We start from the raw sequence: 15,146 nt of genomic DNA, 5'->3' as shown, positions 1-15,146 counted from the left end.
AACACTTGTTTGTTGATTCATTGATGTTAGCCATTCTGACAAGTGTGAGGTGATATCTCATTGTGGTTTTAATTTGCATTTCTGTGATTATTAGGACATTGAGCATCTTTTCAAATGTCTACTGGTCATTTGTATGTCCTCTTTGGAGAAATATCTATTTAGGTTCTGTGCCTACTTTTAAACTGGAAGCAGGCATGAGAATGAATGCTGGTTAGCAGCCAGTCTATAGTGTCTACTACAAAAATATTTTCATATTATTTTGTAGCTAAAAACAAAACCTGTGTTACCTATGTAAACTCTCAAAGCAATACACTTTAAGAACCTGCATTTTCTAACCTATTTTATTTTTTTAATATATTTTTATTTATTTCAGAGAGAAAGGGAGTGGGAGAGAGAGATAGAAATATAATGATCAGAGAGAATCATTAATTGGCTGCCTCCTGCACGCCCCCACTAGGGTTCAAACCCACAACCTGGGCATGTGCCCTGACCAGGAATCGAACCGTGACCTCATGGTTCATAGGTTGATGCTCAACCACTGAGCCATGCCAGTTGGGCTCTAACCTGTTTTAAAGTCCAAAAAAAAATTATTAGTGGTGTTTTAACCATAATTAATTGACATTCGGGAATAGAAACTAAGTGAATATCAACACAAATCTTTTGCATAATTGGTAGATGGGATTGAAAAATGAGTATCTTGATTGAGTAAGCATAGCCAGTGATGTACTTTTTGCATTTAGATTTGTGTATCTTTGTGATATATCTTTTTCAGTTATGACAGACATTCAAATCAGGTATCAACATATACACTTTAGTGCCGGGAGCCGGTCCATGCTTGCTGTTTCAAGGGACCTGGCATATATGGCATACTGTTCTTAATATGTTTGCTCACCTTCTTGGCACTATGTGTTTTAACCAAGGTCTCTGAGAAAGGTTGTTTCCCCAGGTAGGGATTTTCCCCTGAAGTTAGGGAGGGAATAAAACCTCTTAACTAGTGCCAGGTGGGTAATTAATCACTTTAACTACGAGCAATCATGCTTAAGCTACATAATCTTTACTCCCTGGAATGGAGATAAGAAACGCCCTAACCTTTGTAATAGAGATTGATAGGATTGAATCAACTGGTATAAATACAGATGTAACAAGACAGCAAGAGTCAGAACTTAGAATACAGAGCTTAGAACACAGAACTAAGAAGACAGAACCTACACAGAACCTAGAGACAGAAGAACTTCGCTGGAGAGAACATGGCAAAAGATCCTGGACTGAACCTGACTACAGAAATTGGCAAGAGAACCTGACTAGAACCTGGTGACTGAACCTGGCTGGAGAACCTGGACAGAACCTGGCTGGAGAACCTAGCGAGGGAACATGGCTACAGAACCTGGCTGGAGAACCTGGAGAACCTAGCAAGAGAACATGGACACAGACCCTGGCAGGAGATCCTAAGCAGAACCTCTCTGGAGATCCAGACCAGAACTTGGCTGGAGATCCTGGCTGGAGATCCTGGCTAGGCTGCTGATCAACTTAACACTGTCTCCGTGTCCTTCCTTCTTCGCCGACTCCGTCTAAGCCTTTGGGAACCCCTGGATTTGCTGGGGCTGAACCCCGGCATCTGGCGCCCGAACAGGGACCCCTAGGTAAGCCCCACTCTCGGGATGGATAGGACTCCACCGTAGGAGAGGGTGGATAGTCTTCACCGACTCCGTCCACACCTTTGGGAAGCCCTGGAACAGGATTCCCCTAGGTAAGCCCCCCCCCCCCCCATTGAAAACCCCCACACTCGGGACGGATAGGACTCCACCAGGGTGCTACAGACCCCCCTATAGAGGATAAGTAGGGTAAGAAGGTGGATAGTACAGAACTTAGATTGAGAAGATGTGCCATACTGAGTCCAAAGAAAGAAGACTCTGTATTGATCTTTAGATTAAGAAGATGTGCCATACTGAGTCTAAAGAAATAAGACTCAGTATTGATCTTTTAACACATATGCTTGCTAGCAGAGGAATTAAGGTTACTCCCAGTCAGACAGAACGTTTTATACAAGAAGTATGTCCATGCTTTTCTGAGGAAGGAAAGGTAAGTGTAAAGGCATGGGAGGAGGTAGGCCCAAGGAGCCTTATCCTTAACCCCACTGCAGCCTTTCCACCCCGGGAAAGTGCAGGATTGGCAAGCTCTCCCTGGGGTGATAGATCAGGACTCAGGTAATAGCGGAAAGCGCCAATCCTACTCTTAAAATGGATACAAGAGAGCATTTCAGGTTTTTCTTTTTAATGCCTGCTTTTAAAAAAGGGGGAATTTGCCGGGAGCCGGTCCATGCTTGCTGTTTCAAGGGACCTGGCATATATGGCATACTGTTCTTAATATGTTTGCTCACCTTCTTGGCACTATGTGTTTTAACCAAGGTCACCTCTCTGAGAAAGGTTGTTTCCCCAGGTAGGGATTTTCCCCTGAAGTTAGGGAGGGAATAAAACCTCTTAACTAGTGCCAGGTGGGTAATTAATCACTTTAACTACGAACAATCATGCTTAAGCTACATAATCTTTACTCCCTGGAATGGAGATAAGAAACGCCCTAACCTTTGTAATAGAGATTGATAGGATTGAATCAACTGGTATAAATACAGATGTAATAAGACAGTAAGACACAGAACTTAGAATACGGAACCAAGAGAGACAGAACCTAGGCACAGAACCTACACAGAACGTTCTCTAGAGACAGAAGAACTTCGCTGGAGAGAACATGGCAAAAGATCCTGGACTAAACCTGACTACAGAACCTGGCTGGAGATCTGAAGCAGAACCTCTCTGGAGATCCAGACCAGAACTTGGCTGGAGATCCTGGAGAACCTAGCAAGAGAACATGGACACAGAACCTGGCTGGAGATCCTAGCCAGAACTTCGCTGGAGATCCAGACCAGAACTTGGCTGGAGATCCTGGCTAGAGATCCTGGCTAGGCTGCTGATCAACTGAACGCTGTCTCTGTGTCATTCCTTCTTCGCCGACTCCGTCCACACCTTTGGGGACCCCTGGACCTGCTGGGGTTAGACCCCGGCACTTTAGAATTATACCTTTAAGTTATTAAACCAACATCTTAAAAAATCACTAAGCCTTTTCTATCACATTGCTCTTTTTTATAATGAGGAAAAATTGGTTTTTATACTATAAGTAAGTTAAATAAAATGTTTTCATTGCTAACTTTATTTTTTTTTAAACTTTCGCTTGTGGTATATGTTTTATAATATACAGCAGTATATGTGTATAATCTCTATATAACAGCCTAAGTGACTGAATGACCGAACGACTGGTCACTATGACGCCCACTGATGACCAGGGGACAGACACTCAAGGCACAGGAATAGGCTCCCTCCTGTCTGGATCGGGCCTGTGGGGACTGGGCCAAAACCAGCTGTCCGACATCCCCCGAGGGGTCCCGGATTGCGAGAGGGTGCAGGCCAGGCCGAGGGACCCCACCGGTACACGAATCCGTGCATCGGGCCTCTAGTATATAAATAAATGTTTACCTATGATAATATGTCTGTTTTCCACCCCCCTGATACTGGCATGCAATAAAAGTTGGAGACAGAAGCCTGCATAATATTACTGGAATATACATTTCTTTTTTCCATAGACTTTGTATCTAAGTATTCAGTGTGAAAATGTCTTTAAAAAAAAACATTCTCACCATCTCCAGCTGTGATCCATTCAGCTACTCTGACTATTTTGCAGCAGTAATAGGCATTTCCAGTTCTGTTTGAACATTACATCTAATTGAGGTCATAATAGTTTAGTGATTATGGTTCTCCTGAGAAGCATATAGGACTTCAAATTCATTTAATTTTTTAAAAATCTTTTTGTTAACTCACATTATGATCCTGTTGGAATCTATTTTTTTTTTTTATTGCTTAAAGTATTACAAAGGGTATTACATATGTGTCCTTTTTTTCCCCCCCCGCCCTTGACAATCCCCTGGCCTCCCCTACCCCCCAGTGTCTTATGTCCATTGGTTATGCTTATATGCATGCATACATGTCCTTCGGTTGATCTCTAACCCCCCTCCCTCCTGCCCCCCAACTCTCCCCGGCCTTCCCGCTGCAGTTTGACAATCTGTTTGAGGCAGCTCTGCCTGTGTATCTATTATTGTTCAAAAGTTTATAATAGTCTCTATTAACCATGAATGAGTGAGATCTTGTGGTATTTTTCCTTCATTGACTGGCTTATTTCACTTAGCATAGTGCTCTCCAGTTCCATCCATGCCGTTGCAAATGGTAAGAGTTCCTTCTTTTTTACAGCAGCATAGTATTCCATCGTGTAGATGTACCACAGTTTTCTAATCCATTCATCTACTGATGGGCACTTAGGCTGTTTCCAGATCTTAGCTATGGTGAATTGTGCTGCTATGAACATATGGGTGCATATATCCTTTCTGATTGGTGTTTCTGGTTTCTTGGGATATATTCCTAGAAGTGGGATCACAGGGTCAGATGGGAGTTCCATTTTTAGTTTTTTGAGGAAACTCCATATTGTCTTCCATAGTGGCTGCACCAGTCTACATTCCCACCAGCAGTGCACGAGTGTTCCTTTTTCTCCACATCCTCTCCAGCGCTTGTCATTTGTTGATTTGTTGATGATAGCCAGTCTGACAGGTGTGAGATGGTACCTCATTGTTGTTTTGATTTGCATCTCTCGGATGATTAGCAACTTTGAGCATGTTTTCATATGTCTCTTGGCTTTCTGAATGTCCTCTTTTGAAAGGTGTCTATTTAGGTCCTTTGCCCGTTTTTTGATTGGATTGTTTATCTTACTTTTGTTAAGTTGTATGAGTTCCCTATAAATTTTGGAGATTAGGCCCTTATCAGATATGACATTGGCAAATATGTTTTCCCATGCAGTGGGTTTTCTTGTTGTTTTGTTGATGGTTTCTTTTGCTGTGCAGAAGCTTTTTATTTTGATGTAGTCCCATTTGTTCATTTTCTCTTTAGTTTCAAGTGCCCTAGGAGCTGTATCAGTGAAGAAATTGCTTCGGCATATGTCTGAGATTTTGTTGCCTTTGGATTCTTCTAGAATTTTTATGGTTTCCCATCGTACATTTAAGTCCTTTATCCATTTTGAGTTTATTTTTGTGTATGGTGTAAGTTGGTGGTCTAGTTTCATTTTCTTGCATATATCTGTCCAATTTTCCCAACACCATTTATTGAAGAGACTATCTTGGCTCCATTGTATGTTCTTGCCTCCTTTGTCAAATATTAATTGAGCATATTGGTTCAGGCCGATTTCTGGGCTCTCTATTCTATTCCATTGATCTATATGTCTGTTCTTGTGCCAGTACCAGGCAGTTTTGAGAACAGTGGCTTTATAATACAGCTTGATATCTGGTATTGAGATCCCACCTACTTTGTTCTTCCTCAGGATTGCTGCAGCTATTTGGGGTCTTTTTTTATTCCAGATGAATTTTTGGAGAGTTCGTTCTAGATCTGTGAAGTATGCCATTGGTATTTTAATGGGAAGTGCGTTGAATTTATAGATTGCTTTGGGTAGTATGGACATTTTAATGATGTTGATTCTACCAATCCATGAACACGGTATGTTCTTCCATCTGTTTATGTCTTCCTCTATCTCTTTTTTCAACATCCTGTAGTTTTCTGAGTAGAGGTCTTTTACCTCTTTAGTTAAATTTATTCCTAGGTAGCTTAATATTTTTGGTGCGATGGTAAATGGGATTGTTTTTATAATCTCTCTTTCTGAAAGTCCACTATTGGTGTATAGAAATGCCTCAGATTTCTTGGGGTTAATTTTGTATCCTGCTACATTGCCAAATTCATGTATTAAGTCTAGTAGTTTTTTGATGGAGTCTCTAGGGTTTTGTATGTATAATATCATGTCGTCTGCAAATAAGGACAGTTTTACTTCCTCTTTTCCAATTTGGATGCCTTTTATTTCTTCTTCTTGTCTAATTGCAATGGCTAATACTTCCAGTACTATGTTGAACAGGAGTGGTGAGAGTGGGCATCCCTGTCTTGTTCCTGTTCTTAGGGGAAATGGTGTTAGTTTTTGTCCATTGAGTATGATGTTGGCTGTGGGCCTGTCATATATGGCTTTTATTATGTTGAGGTATGATCCTTCTACTCCCACCTTGCTGAGAGTTTTTATCAAAAATGGGTGTTGGATTTTGTCAAATGCTTTTTCTGCATCAATTGATATGACCATGTGGTTTTTTTCTTTCAGTTTGTTTATGTGATGTATCACGTTTATTATTTTGCGGATATTGTACCATCCTTGCATCCCTGGGATAAATCCTACTTGGTCATGGTGTATGATCTTTCTGATGTACTGCTGGATCCGATTTGCTAAGATTTTGTTGAGGATTTTGGCATCTATGTTCATAAGGGATATTGGCCTGTAATTCTCTTTCATTGTGTTGTCTTTACCTGGTTTTGGTATTAGGGTGATGCTGGCTTCATAGAATGAGCTTGGAAGTGTTCCTTCCTCTTGAATTTTTTGTAGTAGTCTGAGGAGGATAGGTTTTAGTTCTTCCTTGAATGTTTGGTAAAACTCCCCTGTGAAGCCGTCTGGTCCTGGGCTTTTGTTTGCTGGAAGCTTTTTGATGACTGCTTCAATTTCTTCCATAGTTATTGGCCTATTGAGATTTTTAGATTCTTCCTGATTGAGTGTTGGAATGTTGTATTTTTCTAGGAATTTGTCCATTTCCTCCAGGTTGTCTAGTTTGTTGGAGTAGAGCTGTCCATAGTATTTTTTAACAATCATTTGTATTTCTGTGGGGTCTGTTGTTATTTCGCCTCTATCGTTTCTGATTTTGTTTATTTGGGTCCTCTCTCTTTGCTTCTTGCTGAGTCTGGCTAGAGGTTTGTCAATCTTGTTTATCCTTTCAGAGAACCAGCTCTTGGTTTCATTGATTTTCTGTATTGTTTTTTTTGGTCTCTATGTCATTTATTTCTGCTCTAATCTTTATTATCTCCTTCTGCTCACTCTGGGGTTTTCTTGTTGCTCTCTTTCTAATTCTTTGAGTTGTAGAGTTAGATGATTTACTACCATTTTTTCTTGTTTTCTGAGGTAGGCCTGTAGAGCTATAAACTTCCTTCTCAGGACTGCTTTCATTGTGTCCCATAGGTTTTGGAGTTGTGTTTTCATTGTCATTAGTTTCCAGGATGTTTTTAATTTCTTCTTTGATCTCATTGGTAACCCAATCAATATTTAATAACATGCTATTCAGCTTCCATGTGTTTGAGTATTTTGGGTTGTTTTTATTGTAGTTTATTTCTAATATTATGCCCTTGTGGTCTGAGAAGATGCTTGGTATGATTTCAATCATCTTGAATTTGGGGATACTTTGCTTGTGGCCCAATATGTGGTCTATTTTTGAATCTGTCCCATGAGCATCTGAGTAGAATGTATATTCCGGGGCTTTGGGGTGAAGTGTTCTGAAGATGTCAATTAAGTCCATCTGATCTAGTGAGTCATTTAGGATTGCTGTTTCTTTGCTGATTGTTTGTCTAGAGCAGCCGTGGGCAAACTATGGCCCGCGGGCCAGATCTGGCCCGTTTGAAATGAATAAAACTAAAAAAAAAAAAGACCGTACCCTTTTATGTAATGATGTTTACTTTGAATTTATATTAGTTTACACAAACACTGCATCCATGCTTTTGTTCTAGCCCTCCGGTCCAGTTTAAGAACCCATTTTGGCCCTCGAGTCAAAAAGTTTACCACCCCTGGTCTAGAGGATTTATCCAGTGGTGTCAATGGTGTATTAAAGTCCCCTACTATGATTGTATTTTTGTCGATCTCTCCTTTGATATCTTCCAAGAGTTTTTTTATGTATTTGGGTGCTCCTGCATTGGGTGCATATATGTTTACCAGGGTTATATCTTCGTGTGGTATTGATCCCTTTAATATTATGAAGTGGCCTTCCTTATCTCTTGTTATGGCCTTCACTTTGAGGTCTATTTTGTCTAAGTATTGCTACCCCAGCTTTCTTTTCCTTTCCATTTGCCTGAAAGATATTTTTCCATCCCTTCACTTTCAGTCTGTGTGAGTCCCTTCTAATGAGGTGGGTCTCTTGTAGACAGCATATGTATGGGTCATGATTTTTTATCCATTCAGCCACTTGATGTCTTTTGGTTGGAGCATTTAGTCCATTTACATTTAAAGTTATTATTGAAAGGTACTTGTTTGTAGCCATTTCTTTTTTTGTGTGTGGCTGTTTTCTTTCTGAGCTTTTTATTTCTTCTTTTTACACCAGTCCCTTTTGCATTTCTTGCATTGCTGGCTTGGTGGTGATAAACTCCCTTAGCCTTTTTTTGTCTGTGAAGCTTCTTATTTCCCCTTCAATTTTGAATGATAGCCTGGCTGGATAGAGTATTCTTGGATTCAGTCCTTTGCTTTGCATCACTGTAAATTTCCATCCATTCTTTTCTGGCCTGATGTGTTTCTGTTGAGAAATCATTTGATAATCTAATGGGAGATCCCTTGTATGTAACTTTCCGTCTCTCTCTTGCAGCCTGTAAGATTCTCTCTTTGTCCTGAACATTTGCCATGGTAATTATGATGTGTCTTGGTGTGGGTCTTTTCGGGTTCACCTTGTTTGGGACTCTCTGGGCTTGCGTGACTTTTTTCTTCCCCACCTCAGGGAAGTTTTCTGATATTATTTCTTCGAATAGGTTTTCTAATCCTTGTTCCTCTTTCTGTTGTTCTGGCACCCCTATTATTCGTATGTTGTTTCGTTTCATGTTGTCCCAAAGCTCCCTTAGACTACCCTCCTGTCTTTTAATTTTTTTCTCCAATTGAAGTACAGTTTGGATGTGTTTTGCTTCCTTGTCCTCTAATTCACTAATTAGGTCCTCCGCTTCTCCTAGTCTACTCTTGATACTTTCAGTGGTGTTTTTTATTGCAGCTACATCACTCTTCATTTCTTCTTGGGTCTTACTTAAGTTGTTGATTTTTTTCATCTGTTTCTTCTTGCTTCTTGTATATGTTGTTGATTTTTTCCTCCATCCGGTTTATGCACTTTAGGACCCTTACTCTGAATTCTTTTTCTGTCAAGTTGCATGCCTCTGTATCACTTAGCTGCTTTCCAGGCGAGTCCTCCTTTTCTTTCCTTTGGGGCTTTCTTTGTCTACCCATGTTTGATCTCACCGACATATATAGGTATTGAGTCGTTCAGTGGCTGCTCCCTGGGTGGCAGTGGCTCCTCGGGCTGTGGTTGCTCCTTGGGCGGTTGTGGTAGCAGCAGCTCCTCAGTTGGCAGCAGCTCCTCTGGTAGGTGCTGTTCACAGCTGTGGTGGCTCTTCTGGCTGGTGGAGGGAGGATTCACACACAGCAACTGTTCCTCAGACAAAGTGTGTGGTGATCAGGAGGCCGCTGTTGCTTGGATCTGCTTTCTGTGGGGAGAAGAAGGGCTCCTCTGAGTTCACGTAGTCACGCTGCTTGAGAGCCATTGCTTCCAGGTTAGTAGCCGATCTCTGGATGCCGGTAACCTGGAATCCATTTATTAAATAACTATGCTTAAACAGTTGATAGCATCTGTAACTTCTGCTTTCTGGGTTTCTTTTCTTGTGATTTTCAGTGGAATTTTTCAGTCGTATAAAAAGGTAAAAGGATCCTTTACAATTAATACTTTTGTGCCCATTGTTCAGTTTAAGATAAGACAAGTATAATTGAAGCTTCCTGTGTAACCATAGTTAATTTTAAAAGCACAACTTTTAAAAGATTTTTTTAATATATATTTTATTGATTTTTTTACAGAGAGGAAGGGAGAGGGGATAGAGAGTTAGAAACCTCAATGAGAGAGAAACATCCATCAGCTGGGATGTGCCCACAACCAAGGTACATGCCCTTGACCGGAATCGAACCTGGGACTCTTCAGTCTGCAGGCCGACACTCTATCCACTGAGCCAAACCGGTTAGGGCTTAAAGCACATTTTAAATTAATAATATAATTTCATTTTAAATTTGAAATTCTGTGATAAATTCTAATAGTAAGAATAGTGGATGGATAATGATACCTGGTGGAAGTATTATTCTATCTGTGCTTATGGTCAGTAGTAATTATCTCAGTTCTTTTCTATTGATAAGAGATATTAAATTTAAATGATCACAGAGCCTAGAGCTGAATTCCACTGCGTGGTACATTTTCAGGAGAGAAGGGAAGAATGGCGGGATTCTGTCTTACTTCAAATGGTAAACGATGTCTGCATTCTCCCCTCTGGAAATTCACCACCTGTACTTCCATATTGACATTCCTTCATAATCACACCATCAAATTTGTTTTTGGCTACATCTATTGTGATGGCATGACAGAAAAAACTTCTGTCTTAAGATCAGTTATAATAACATTTTCAAAAACAAATAACCAAATAATCAGTATGTTCAATGATGGTAAGAGATTAGCCAGATGATGTTTTTAAAAGGCTCTTATTACTAGTGAATCTATAAAAATGATCAATTATTATATCTCATATTGATGTTTTGCTGATTTTTCACCAAGAACAACAAAAGTCTTTGGAGTTACTCCAGAGTTTCAAATGCATAAATCAGAAACAAATAGAAAAAAAAAGAAAAAAGACTGCTGTTTAATGTTTTGAATCCCCCAAGATGTAGTTAACGCCCACTCAGGGCATGCTTAGACTTGGTTGGTAATTACAATTGAGCTGTAAAATATTTTGACAGTTTCCAACTGTTGTGTACTTATTAGTCATTTGGTGGCAAATGCAATTTGGTGAGGTTTTTTGGTGGGACACGTTTAATTAAGAATCTTTCAATTAAATAGTATGGCACACTAAGCATTAATACAAAGTTTTGCAGCTAGAAGCTACTTTTACTTTTTACCCAAAGCAGTAAATATGTTTCGTTAATAACACTATAGGGTAGTGAAGCTTGCCATGCTTTTATGCCTCTCCTTTTCTTCGCAAGCTTTTACTTGTCATATAGTAAAGCATAACCACCCAGTACTTAATTTGTAGCTGGAACATTATGTATGATTTTCCTAGGTAAATGAATTCATGGCAAATAAATCAAATGGCTTATAATAATTACAGGACTAAAAAAGAGAGATTGGATAAATTTTTGTTGCATGTTTTTATTCTCTTTTTATAACAACAAAGCTCTTAATAATAAGCTAATTTGGGCAACATGACAATTCCTAGAAAGAGTCAAACCTTTGAAATCAAGGCATGTTGCCTATTTAGATTAAAGAGTGTAACTAAATCATTTTTAAATCTCTTAAGTTTAACTATGGCTATTGGATAAATCATTTTCAATATTATATAGAGCTAAATGATAATGGAAAAAGTTTAAGCCTTAATGTATCCAAGAATACAACAGTAAAAAATCTCATAATCAAATCACTTGAAAAAACTATTATTTAAAGGTTATAATTGTTTCCTTGGAAATCTTCAGACATTTTATTCTTTCTATTTTGTCGGTATGAGTTTTGATTAGTAAACCAGCAATATAATAAAGATTCTTAGCAAAAAAAGAAAAAGGAGAGAGAGAGAGAACTCATGGATATGGACAATGGACAACAGTGTGGTGATTGCAGGATGTGGGTGGAGGTGGAGGAGGATATAGAGGGGATAAATAGTGATGGAAAAATAAAATAATAACAAGGATTCTTAGGAAAAAATTTTCTGTGAATTTAGTTCATTAGTTCTTTAATTTTTCTAAGTTTTCCTGCAAAAACATATTAATATGATCTGTAAAAATAAAACCAAATGTCGTGCTGAGTTAATTTGTGCTGAATCAGTTTAGGCTTTATTTTGAAATGTGTAATCAATCTTCCCAAATTATCAATGTTAGGAAATGCATTAAATAAACCATCTTTATTTGCTTTTATAGTCTATATATTCAGTAAGCAAAAGTGCTGAAATGAGGTCAGAGAAAGGACAGGAATAAGCTGCTAATTACTGGCTCAAATTAGAGAATAAGGTAATTAAGAATATTCAACAAACTGTATATACTTTAAGAGGGTGAATTTTGTTGTATGTAAATTATACTTTTATAAATCTGCCTCTTAAAAATCTAAAAAAATTTTTAAACTTGAGAATGAAAGCTCAAGTCACCATCCTAATATTATAAAATTATATTGCTAATTTAGTCAAGAATTGGCCCTAGACTATTTGGCTCTGGATAGAGCATCAGCCTTCAGACTGAAGAGTAGGTTTGATTCCAGTCAAGGGCACATGCCCGGGTTTTAGGCTCAGTCCTCAGTAGGGTGCATGCAGGAGGCAGCCAATCAATGAATCTCATCATTGATGTTTCTATCTCTCCCTCTCCCTTTCTCTCTGAAATCAATAAAAATATATTTATTTTTTTAAAAAAGAATTGCATCTATAATTGAATATGATTTACCTGGTCCAGTAAAGGCCATAGCTTGCAGAAAGGCTGGATAAATAATGTCAGTATTTCCTTCAATACTATATTAATATGTGAGTTATTATATTCTCTTGAGTTACTAATATATAAATTAAATGTGTCTCTTGGAAATATCTAAAAATATATACTTTCCCAATGGTTAATATTGCTAGGTCAGGATTTCTCTTCTATTTATGTTTTAGGTAGTCTGTATGTGTATTTTTAAAAATTCACTATGGGCCAAAACCGGTTTGGCTCAGTGGTTAGAGCATCGGCCTGCGGACTGAAAGGTCCCAGGTTTGATTCCGGTCAAGGGCATGTACCAGGGTTGCGGGCACATCCCCAGTGGGAGATGTGCAGGAGGCGGCTGATCGATGTTTCTCTCTCATCGATGTTTCTAAATCTCTATCTCTCTCCCTTCCTCTCTGTAAAAAAAGCAATAAAATATATAAAAAAATAAAAATAAAAAAATAAAAATTCACTATGGTACAGTGGGGCCTTGACTTACGAGTTTAATTCGTTCTGAGACCGATCTTGTTAAGGAGCTCATTAACTCAAATTACTCTGTCAACTCAATGCAAAAAATCAGCCAAGAGACAGCTGGTATCTCAAAAAACTCATTAGTTGGGACGCTCGTAAGTCAAGGCCCCACTGTATTACCATTTAAAAAGTGTTTCTTTTATAAGAGCCTTATTGCTATAATTTGACCTCACACAAATTTTGATTATAATCTTTTTTAAAGATTGTTTTTGAAATTCAGGTTATATGCATTCAGAGAAGAGGAATCTTTTCTTTTTAATTGATTTTAGAGAGGGGGGAGGAAGAAACATTGTTTTGTTGTTCCACTTATTCATGCATTTATTGGTTATTTTTTGTATGTTCCCTGACTGGAGATCAAACCTGAAATCTTTAGAGTATAGGGCCGACACTCTAATCAACGGAACTACCTGGCCAGGGCTTCGAGGAATCTTATAATTAAATTTGTTCATTAAAGTAAATGCCTACCATTTATTTTTACTAATTTATAAGTTGGTAACATAGCTAACACTTAAGTTAAATTAAGTTCAATAATATTTAGTTATAGGAAAATAGATTTGCTCTGAATATTAAAAAGATACACATGCCATTTACATGGATTTTAGTTTTCTCTTTTTTGTTTACTTTTTCTAATATTAAGAATAAAAGAAGGGAGGTTGGGGGTTAATGGGGGGGATGAGGACACATTTGTAATACCTTAACTAATAAAAAAAAAAAAAAAAAAAGAATAAAAGAAGAAGTACTGAATGAGATAGCATACTGGTTAAGACCATCTTGGCATTTTACCTATATAATTTTACTTAGATAGTAATATTAAATATTGTGAATGTATCCATTTTCCCTAGATACTTAATAGATTTTACGTAACCATGATAAAACTGCAAACAGAATATTTCTTGGGATAGTATTAAAATGATTCCAAAATTACTTAGAAAAAAGTTAATGTTTAAGGCTAATTTTTAAAAAACATTTTAAAAAGAGATGATGGTTAATGACATTTGATTATCCCTACAAGATATTAATGCACATTATAAAATAGCAATGTACTCCAGTTTTGGCCTCAGACAAAGCAGCCGTTATGATATTGATTTCCAAGAAAAACCAGATTTCCGTTTATTAACTCCTTTTTAAGGAGGGAGTGATGGTGGCCAAGAGGATGTTCACATGCCTGAACACCCCAAGCTGACAGACAAGAACATGCCTAATCTTCAAGTAATGAAGGCCATACAGTTTCTCAGATTATGAGGCATGAAGGAACAGTTTGCCTGGAGACATTTCTACTGTGACTTCCCAGAAAGGGCATCCAGTATCTCTGTGATCACTTCCACCTGCTCCCGGAGATCCTGCGTGCCACTTTGCACCACAGCTAACGTGAGACTAGCAGGGAGTGAGCATCCTGCAAGACTCAAATGAGGGGAAGCTGACTGAGACACATACAGAAGGAATGCTGTGCCCCCTGGTGCCAACAAGAAAGCTCAGGCCAGGCCTGGGCCAGCAACCAAATTCCAGTTTAGAGGCAGATTTGTTTATGGGTGTGGTCAACCACCTCAGTAAAGTTGAGGGGATTATTTTGTGTTAAATAAACTTGTGGCCAGAAATTTAAAAAAAAAAAAAATAGCAGTGTACTGCCCTGGCAGGCAGTGGTTAGAGCATGTCGGCCTGTGCACCGTCAAAGGTTCGATTCCCAGTCAAGGGCACTTAACTGGATTACAGGTTCAATCTCCAGCCTGGTCAGGAGTCGTACTGGAGGCAACCAATAGATGTGTGTCTCTCACATCGATGTTTCTCTCTCTCTCTTTCTCACCCATCCTCCCTCCCTTCCACTCTCTCTGAAAATCAACGGGGGAAAATTCCTCTGGTGAGGATTAACAAAATAAATAGCAATTGTACTGCTAAAAAGAGCAGGTTACTGAAGCAGAATGTCTAGCCCAGAGATAACATGATCTCATTCAGACATGCATATACACTTACATAATAATTTAATATACAATAAAGAAAGCATCACAGAAATGCTATTCAGAAAATGATATTAGGCTAATAATTTGGAACCTCAATTCATGCCATTCACCAAAATGTATTCTACAGAGAGGAAAGTGTTAAAACATTAAATTAAAAAATATATTTTAAAAAGAAGAAAACATATTATTTACCAAATCTCTGGAGAGAAAATAACTTCCTGAAACCAAAGAAGCAAAGATACCAGGAAAGATAAAAAGTTGACAAGTTGGACTATATAGGAATTA

At 38.4% G+C, this 15,146-nt stretch overlaps 1 protein-coding gene and 1 pseudogene across 9 annotated transcripts in view; both read left to right on the top strand.

Moving 5' to 3' along the window:
* The window catches only part of EHBP1 (EH domain binding protein 1), a 324,049-nt gene that overhangs the window by 174,585 nt on the left and 134,318 nt on the right, over nucleotides 1-15,146 (top strand). The gene's annotated exons all lie outside the window — the stretch shown is intronic.
* On the top strand, nucleotides 13,620-14,518 carry LOC118668955 (annotated as a pseudogene).

Source organism: Myotis myotis, unplaced genomic scaffold (genome assembly GCF_014108235.1).
Source record: "Myotis myotis isolate mMyoMyo1 unplaced genomic scaffold, mMyoMyo1.p scaffold_m19_p_14, whole genome shotgun sequence".
Taxonomy (NCBI): Eukaryota; Metazoa; Chordata; class Mammalia; order Chiroptera; family Vespertilionidae; genus Myotis; species Myotis myotis.
Note: the sequence above shows the minus strand (reverse complement) of the source record. Positions and strands in the feature narration are given on the sequence as shown.